The sequence below is a fragment of the Cuculus canorus genome, chromosome 10 (assembly GCF_017976375.1).
Source record: "Cuculus canorus isolate bCucCan1 chromosome 10, bCucCan1.pri, whole genome shotgun sequence".
In the NCBI taxonomy this organism is placed as follows: Eukaryota; Metazoa; Chordata; class Aves; order Cuculiformes; family Cuculidae; genus Cuculus; species Cuculus canorus.
In genome coordinates this window covers 14,866,364-14,874,687 of record NC_071410.1, presented here as the reverse complement: position 1 = coordinate 14,874,687, position 8,324 = coordinate 14,866,364, and the positions used below count along the sequence as shown (strand labels likewise).

At 43.3% G+C, this 8,324-nt stretch overlaps 1 protein-coding gene across 2 annotated transcripts in view; it reads left to right on the top strand.

Moving 5' to 3' along the window:
• Positions 1-8,324, top strand: part of KIAA1210 (KIAA1210 ortholog) — a 64,115-nt gene continuing 55,791 nt past the window's right edge. Inside the window, exon 1 of one of the 2 annotated variants that reach the window (XR_008451569.1) lies at positions 1-221. The gene's annotated coding sequence lies outside the window, so the exon portion shown is untranslated. Of the gene's footprint in view, positions 222-5,482; positions 5,593-8,324 lie in introns of those variants that run through there. The other variant, XR_008451570.1, reaches the window with a different exon arrangement.

The window sequence follows — 8,324 nt, the reverse complement described above, 5'->3', positions numbered from 1 at the left end:
ACAAAGGATGCTCGCTGTCTGAAACTCTAAAACGCGTCTTGGAGAGTTGATTCGAAAGCATTTTGGGTACCCAGGTCACCTGCCCCCCCCGCCCCGGCGGCAGACGCCGCGGTTCCCCGCCGTGGCTCTGCCCGGTCCCCGCGCGGTGGCGCCGGGCTCCGCCGGGGCTGCGGGGCCAGTCGCGGAACAGGTCACCGCCCCGCGCACGGGGACGGGTCCCGGTGAGTGGCGGGGACGGGCGGGGGGACCGGGAGAGGGACGCTTTCTGCCCCAGCGGGAGCCCCTCGGTGCGGGGCAATCGGGAACGGGAACGGGCACGGCGTGCGGTGCCTCCTAGGGCGGTGCTTTATCCACCGCCTGCCGGGAGCCTCTCCGGGCTCCTCTGCTGGCTTTGTCGGGCTTAATCCCATCCTCTCCTGGCTCCTCTGCTGGCTTTGTCGGGCTGAATCCCATCCTCATCCCCTCCTGGCTCCTCTGCGGGGTCTGTCGGGCTGAGTTGATCCTTTCCTGGCTCCTCTGCGGGCTTTGTCGGGCTGAATCCCATCCTCATTCCCTCCTGGCTCCTCTGCGGGGTCTGTCGGGTTGAGTTGCATTCTTCTGGCTCCTCTGCGGGCACTGTTGGCCTGAATCCCATCCTCATCCCCTCCTGGCTCCTCTGTGGGCTCTGTTGGGCTGAATCGCATCTTTATCCATGCCAATGGCACCTTGGCTTGTATCAGAAATGACGCGGCCAGCGGGTCCAGGGAGGTTATTCTGCCCCTGTACTCAGCACTGGTGAGACCGCACCTTGAATCCTGGGTTCAGTTCTGGGCCCCTCACCACAAGAAGGATGCTGAGGCTCTGGAGTGTGTCCAGAGAAGAGCAACGAAGCTGGTGAGGGGGCTGGAGAACAAGTCTTATGAGGAGTGACTGAGGGAACTGGGGTTGTTTAGCCTGGAGAAGAGGAGGCTGAGGGGAGACCTTATTGCTCTCTACAACTACCTGAAAGGAGGTTGTGGAGAGGAGGGAGCTGGGCTCTTCTCCCAAGTGACTGGGGACAGGACAAGGGGGAATGGCCTCAAGCTGCGCCAGGGGAGGTTCAGGCTGGATATCAGGAAGAAATTTTTCACAGAAAGGGTCATCGTGCACTGGCAGAGGCTGCGCAGGGAGGGGGTTGAGTCACCATCCCTGGAGGTATTTAAGAGATGGGTAGATGAGGTGCTCAGGGACATGGTTTAGTGGCAGATAGGAATGGATGGACTCGATGATCCAAGAGGTATTTTCCAACCTGGTGATTCTATGATTCTATGATCCTATCATCCTCATCCCTGATGTGGGACATCCTCATCCCTGACTCACAGACGGGACAGCCTTTTCCCGTCAGACCTCTACATTTTATGTGCTAAAACAATCTCTAAACCCATGTCAGCAGTATTAATAGGAGCTGGGCTTTCTTTTCATTCTTGCACCCTTAGTAGTGCTGCTGGGTGTCTCCCAGATGTGAGGTCTTGGCGCTGGTGTTGGGACTGGGAGAATCCATAGGAGCACAGAGCAAGAGTGGTGGTGCCGTGGGAGAAGTGGTAGGGTCTTGTAAAGGGAGCAGGTCAGATCCATAACCTGTAGTAGAAGGAAAAGAGACCCACTGTGGCATTTCTTTTGTGATTATTTTGCTGATACACTCTGTAATTGAAGAGCTTGATCTTACAAACAACTGTGTGCAGGAGTAAAGCCTGAATCACGTAATGACTTGGATGAATTTCCTGTGGTAACTACCCTTGTGTGATTTGGAGTGGCTCATCTGAGGGCGAGCGCTGTCATCAAATTAATCTGCAGGGACAGTATGAGCACAGAGCACCCAAGACCCCCAGCAAACCACCTCCACTCTTCCATAGTCTAGTCCAGTTGCTTGGAAATGTCATTCTAAATGTCCCTTTCCCCTTTCAGCCACTGTCCCATGTCCTTGCACCACATCCTACAGAGATGTCTGTGTGAGCGGGTTCCTCTGCCTAAAACCACGCAATTTTCAGAGCTTGTCTGATGCAGGTTTGGATGGAGTTTTATTGATTTCAGACCTGGTGTAGGAGATTGGAGAGCTAGAAAGAGGTGCACTTGCACATTCTCTCAACTGCTTGGGCTTAACACTCCCTGTAGATCCTTTACATGTGTTGTCCTTCTGATATCTGGTGGAAACCAAAGAAATTTACAGGTAACTTGAAGTATCCTGTTAAGAACCTTTAAAATAGGAAGGCAAGTTCAGTGGCATTAAGTTTTATTAACAGCTTCATGAACAGGAGATTTCTATTTCTTTACCTTTCACACGATATAGTAAATGATAATTAGAACTCCAGTATTTGCAGGCACGTTATAAGATGAGAAATGCAAATATGAATTTGTCTTGCTGTTATAAAACAAATGCATTGAAATATGAATCCAGTGATTTCATAGGCATGGAATCACTTTTTGCACTGTTTGGTTTATCAATTGTTTGTAGTTTGGACTTTTAGCTATATAACATACAGACCAGTTCATTGTTTGTGCTTCAGGTCAATTCCTGAAGAATATTGTACCTGAAAAGCTACATTGTCTTTGTGAAATTGTCATTTATGCTTCTCCAGACTGAGCTCCTACAATAGTCATAAAAAAAGCAGCCCAGTTGCACAGGTGGGGTGTGGGATGTGCAAGGATTCCAGGACTGTCCAGCCCAGCAGGGAATTTCGGTCCATATCTGCAGAATTCAAAGTTGGCATGGTTCTTACTCAGTCTAGTATAAGAAAGTGCCATGCATTTTTTCTTACCTTAGACTTTATGATTGACTCAATTTTAGTGTGTATATACATTTATGTGATTATGTATGCATACAAATGCGTTTAATACCAACAAACACATCTTTAATTGTTAATGCTTAGTATCTGCTAAAATCCACTACAACTTTGACCAGAATGCTAACTGCATCTGATGTTGTTTGAGTGTGTTAGAGCTTCATTCGTAATTATTTATGTATTGATTTATATGAATTCTCTCTCTAAACAGAAACAAAGTACACATTGTTTTAGAAAACTGGGGACTTGATTTTTTTTTTTTTTTTTTTACTTTTTTTTCTGGAGGATTTCCAGTAATCCTGATGTTTGTGCTGCGGACAGTGTGCGTGGTGTGACTGGTCTCAATATCTTTAGTTATGTAACATAACCATCAAGCTGTGCAGTAAGTCAAACAGGGGACAAAGCAGCGTGACTGTAGCCCCTGCTGTATGTCAGCCTGTGAGCTGAGGCTATGATAGGAAGAGTTGAACTCGGTGGAAAGAACATAATTGATTTTAATGAGCTCTGGATATGGCCCAAACTCAAGGATCAGTGGTTTAAATTTATTGGGATGCCACCAGCATCGTGTTGAGTTATGTGTACACAAATACATATACATTCTCTTAAAGTTCAAAATAGCCTTTAAAAGCAATGCCTGTGCCACGAGCATAGACAGCATTTGAATGACATCAGTTTCTTCTAAATGAATTCAAACACATTGCCTGAGATTTTGTTACTTGACATTGGTTTTAGTGGAAATGCAGTCCTGTCCCCTCGTCACTCCCTCCGATGAGTTTCTGTGCTGATTCTTCTGTCTGTTTAAGGTTGGGCTATTGTGTAGTTTAAGCTAAATATATTTCTTTCCATCTGGAGAGGTTTATCTCCATATCTTTGGTCGACAGCTTATATGCGCAATGGAAGGAGTGCTACAGGTTAGAACTTGAAAATACCTCTTTAGTGAGCAGCAGACACTGAGAGTTGCAGCTGGCTTTGTTAACAAGGATTGTTTTAACTACTATTCCTCCCTCGCTCCTGCTGACTATTGCAGTTCCCCACATAAATCTCATGACATCTCATCAGGTCATAGCTCGCACAGCCAAGCAGTCATGCAAGACTCTGAAAGTTCTGGCCAACCAAAACCCAGCAAAACTGCCAAAATATACCTCAGCCGCAAAGCTTGAAAGCAGGCTCTTTAATAAATCAGAAACTGAAAATGAAGAGAGCACCAAATATTGTTTCCAATATAGCCTCTTGTTTAAACCATCACATAGTTTTGCTGACTCAGGAATGCTGACTTGGGGGTGGCTGTACTACTCCAAGCTCTTAAAACTGTAGGAAGTCGTGAGGATCTTATTTCACAGCTTTGTTTAAAATTGTTGCTTAAAAGCTTGTGGGGGAAAATGGAGGTTAGTGCACATACTTATTTTGCTAGCGGCTTTGATGCTCTCTCTAGAGCTAACCTCAGCAGAACCGTATGTCAGGGACTTACACAGCCTCTCCTTTCACTGCCGTTCTTTGACTTTTCATCTGCTGTTCCAGCCCTTTCTTCTTCCTGCTGAATATGCGTTTCCTAAGTTTAATTGATATTTACTTGTCAGAAGTTGCTGCCATCATCCATGGAAGACTGTTAAATATTATTCCTATAAATGTTACAGTAGCTTGTGGTCAGGTGTGTCCTTTCCTTTCCTCCAGTTTACATTTCACAAAACCGTTTTTGTGTTCCATTAGGTTAGAAAGGAAGGATACCTGCCAGCACATACGAGGTTAATGCTGCTGTAGTTCGGCTGGTTCTTTGCCAGCCTTTGCTCTTTTGAGTGCCAATTTTTTTGTTTGTTTGTTTTCAGGGGGCTCTTTCTTTTTCTTTTCTTTTTTCTTTTTTTTTTTTTTTTTAAACGATTGCTGGCTTTGGAGGGTTGGAGCTGCGGCCCTTACCACGCCATCTGGGGACACTGGTTTCACCCTGGGTCATGGTAGCTGGCAAACCAGCATCTTTTCCCAGGCTTGTTGCTGACCTGCCAGGCTGCTCATGGCTGCAGCCAGGTAACAGGGGCCTGAGGCTCTTCCTTGCAATGCCAGGATCATTTTATCCCTGTGGTTCAAGAATCTACTCATTCCTAAGCACTGGTAACAACAGGAGGGGGAAGATTTAGAGAAGACTCATTCTCTAATCCTATTTTCTATCAGTCAGGATTTCTGTGTTTTCATGAGTTTGCCCTGCTTTTTTTAGACCTTTCATTATCTCAGTAGGCGGAGGTGAAAGAAAGAAGGGGAGGTTGTGTGGTTTACTTGACATTTGAGAAATGGTCCACATTTCTCTATAAATTTAAGCTATAGACCTGTAGTATAATTACTGAGGAGCCTGCTGCAATGGTGCTTGCTTGATTTTGTTGCTTTTTCAGTCTAAGAACTACCTTTCAGTCTGCCAGCAAATGATTTAACACCTCATAGGTAGCTTGTGGATTTATATAATTGATTTTTAAAATCTTAGTTTAAAAAAAGAGGGATTTGTGAACACAGTGTTGCAGAGAAAGGGGCATAGAAAACCTCCCGTGCATTAGGAGAGTAAACACAGCTGGAGATACCATTTCAGTACTGCCTTGTGTACCATCCTAATAAAAGATCTTTCAAAAATCCTTCATTCTTTCTCTTGCAGATGCGTTAAGACAGACCTTATTTACAGATGCATAAAGCTTTAAATTTTTAAAGATTTTGGTCCTTTGGAAGAGACGTAGCGTGCAGCTTTTCCATGTCAGAGTAATGTTCAAAAGCACAATGCAACATGTTTGTGTGTTCTTGAAAGTTCACGAGCAATAAGGTGAGCAGAACAACATTAGACCATTTCTAGACCTGTTGTTGACTCCCAGCATGTACTTCTTTAAGTACTTATTTTTTTAATGCTTTTTTTTTATCTGTCTTTTGTACGTTATCGCTTTATTGCAACTGTGCTGACTGAAGAGTGGATTTATTGAGAGTTAAACTCCTAAAGCTGTGGGTTCTGCAATAATTAAAAATGCTATCTGATGGTACAAGAAAATGCACTGAAATGTTAAGTTTCTTACAATAAATCAGCTTAAAGCCAGAAATCTGAGTTAAGGAGAGACTATAATTTATCTCAGCAATTCTTGCTTTAGTTGATTTGTCAAGCTTCTAGGCTATGCAAAAGGTTTTATATTATCTTTTCAATGCAAAGCAGTGTAAAATCATGTTAAATAGAGGAAAGAGGAAAAAAAATGAGTGAAACAGCCATTGTTATTGTGATGAGTCTGAAGAAAGCATCTTATAAGCAATACCACCATTACATTTGTTGGTTAGATTAGAGGAAAAAAGGGAATCCAAGCGATTTACATGCTCTGATTCTGGTGACCGTGTTTCTTTGGCTCTACTGGCCCTCAAACTGTGGCCATTGCCAGTGCTCTTCATTCTGGAATTACAAGAGGTATAAGAACAGTCATTGGGTGTGACCTAGACTTCATTCCACTATACATTACACAGCACCAGCACAATCATATGCCCTTGTTGCTCCAAAGGAAAAATATCTCAGATTTTGAGCAGGTTTTCACTTTGTTGGAAGGGGCATTATGTTTTTAGCTTGTATGGGATTCTTCAAAGATAACATACCTATTTCTGTAACTGATTCTGATCAAAATAGAAGTTTTATCATATCATCACTAATACCATTTTCACTGGTCACCAGTGATTATTCTGCACCACTCAATGGCATTCCCTTTGGATGTCTTTTACTAATATCCTGTTATATTTAGAAATTACATATGAATTCCTGGTAAGAAAACTTCGCACAATCTAGGAAAAAAAATCCACAAGTCTTACTAGCGTTTAACGTTTGTGCTTGTTTAGAGTTTCCTTTGGGAAGTATTAAATCTCATCCACAGTGAGAAAATATTATTATCTATGTATTTGTGTAATCAAGAAGGCAGTGCAAATCCATCTTGGAACTTAGGTCATCAGCCTTTATTTGCTTTTAAATACTATGTAGTCTTCTACACATTACCTATAAATAGTCATCAGTGGATGGAGGTCTGGCTTAATACCGCTGTGACCAAAGGGAGCTCTCTGAGTGTAGAATGAGCAGAGCTAACCTTTAGACTTCACACTAGCTTATCTCCAGGCAATAGACAGAATATGTTGAGGACTCAATTAGTTCTGTACCAGGCAGTATCAGCTATATTGGCCTATATGTTGTATCCAAAGGAACTGTTTAATGAAAGGATCTGAGTTTGTGTTCTTGTGTAGATGCTGATAAAACCTGCAGAAGGGGTAGGTGACTTTTCAGCTTCTTGGCACAGAGCATATTCCTCTTCCTGGGCCTGCAGTGTTGACTAGTATTTCACTATATCAAAACTACTAGACAGAAGGAACTGCTTAGTAGCAAGGATTTGATACCTGAAGCCAATACCAGTGGATCTCAAGTAGGTGCTGTATAAAGGCTAGCAGTAGAGGCTGGAGTGGTGAGGCTCAGAGTGGCATTTATCCTAGGAAAGCTGCAAGTATCCCCTAATGCCCATGGAAACGCAGAAAGATACTGAAGCAGTGGACTTAATTTTGTCGGCTATTTCAGACTGCTGATCCTGGGACGGTAGATAGACCCGTCAACTCAGTACATTATTTCAGTGTATGTGCAGCTCTGTGGTTGCGCTGTGGTTTGGAACGGGAAGGACCAAGCAGAGATCCAGTTTAAGCATGTGATTATGTGACTTAGTGACACAGAACTGTAGTTCATTCAATAGTTTTAAGTAAAATTCTTCTGCAATCAGTCTATTTCCTGTCTCTGGATAGTTTCCCTTCCCATCATGATGGGAACAGCTCCAGTATATTTAATAGACAATTGGGAATGCACTGGGATATTTAAAGATTCCCAGAACTCGAGTCCGAGTAACGTGTCGGGCTGCCATGTGAGGACACTGCTGTGCTGTGGGTTTGCTCTGGTGAAATTGTCTCACTATGAGGTATTTTTTATTATGTGATGATTTTAAAACTCTGGACAGGCTGAGCCAAATCATGTAGTGTAGTCAGTGTTTTCTAATTTAACTCAGCATTTTGATGCCAGCAAACCTCTAAGAGTTCCCATGGCTGAAGGCTTTCTAGTGAACTTAAAGTTATCTTAGATATTTATAGGATGCCTATTCTTGTAGGGTCTTTTTGTCTGTCCTTATTGAGGGAGAGAGGGTGGGAAAGGACTCTAAAACACAGTTCCAGGCACCAAGAACTTTGGGTTCAGTTGCTGTTTATGGTTTCTGCAGTAGTCACTGAGTTACTCTGCCTCAGTTCTCCCAGCTGTATCTGCAGGATGGAGTAATATTATATTCTGTGAAGAGGGACACAGGTCTGGTGCTTATGATTAATCTTGCAGATATCAACTATTAGGAGCAAATTTGTTATTAGTCAATATTTTCTACTTATTTTACAGTTTGTGGAATGAACCAGGTAGCGTATTCATGCCTTCATGTGAAGGAAAGCTAACAAAGAAAGCGAGATGTTACCATTACCTACTAATTTGAGTTAAATGTCAAGAGTACGCTGTTTTGACTT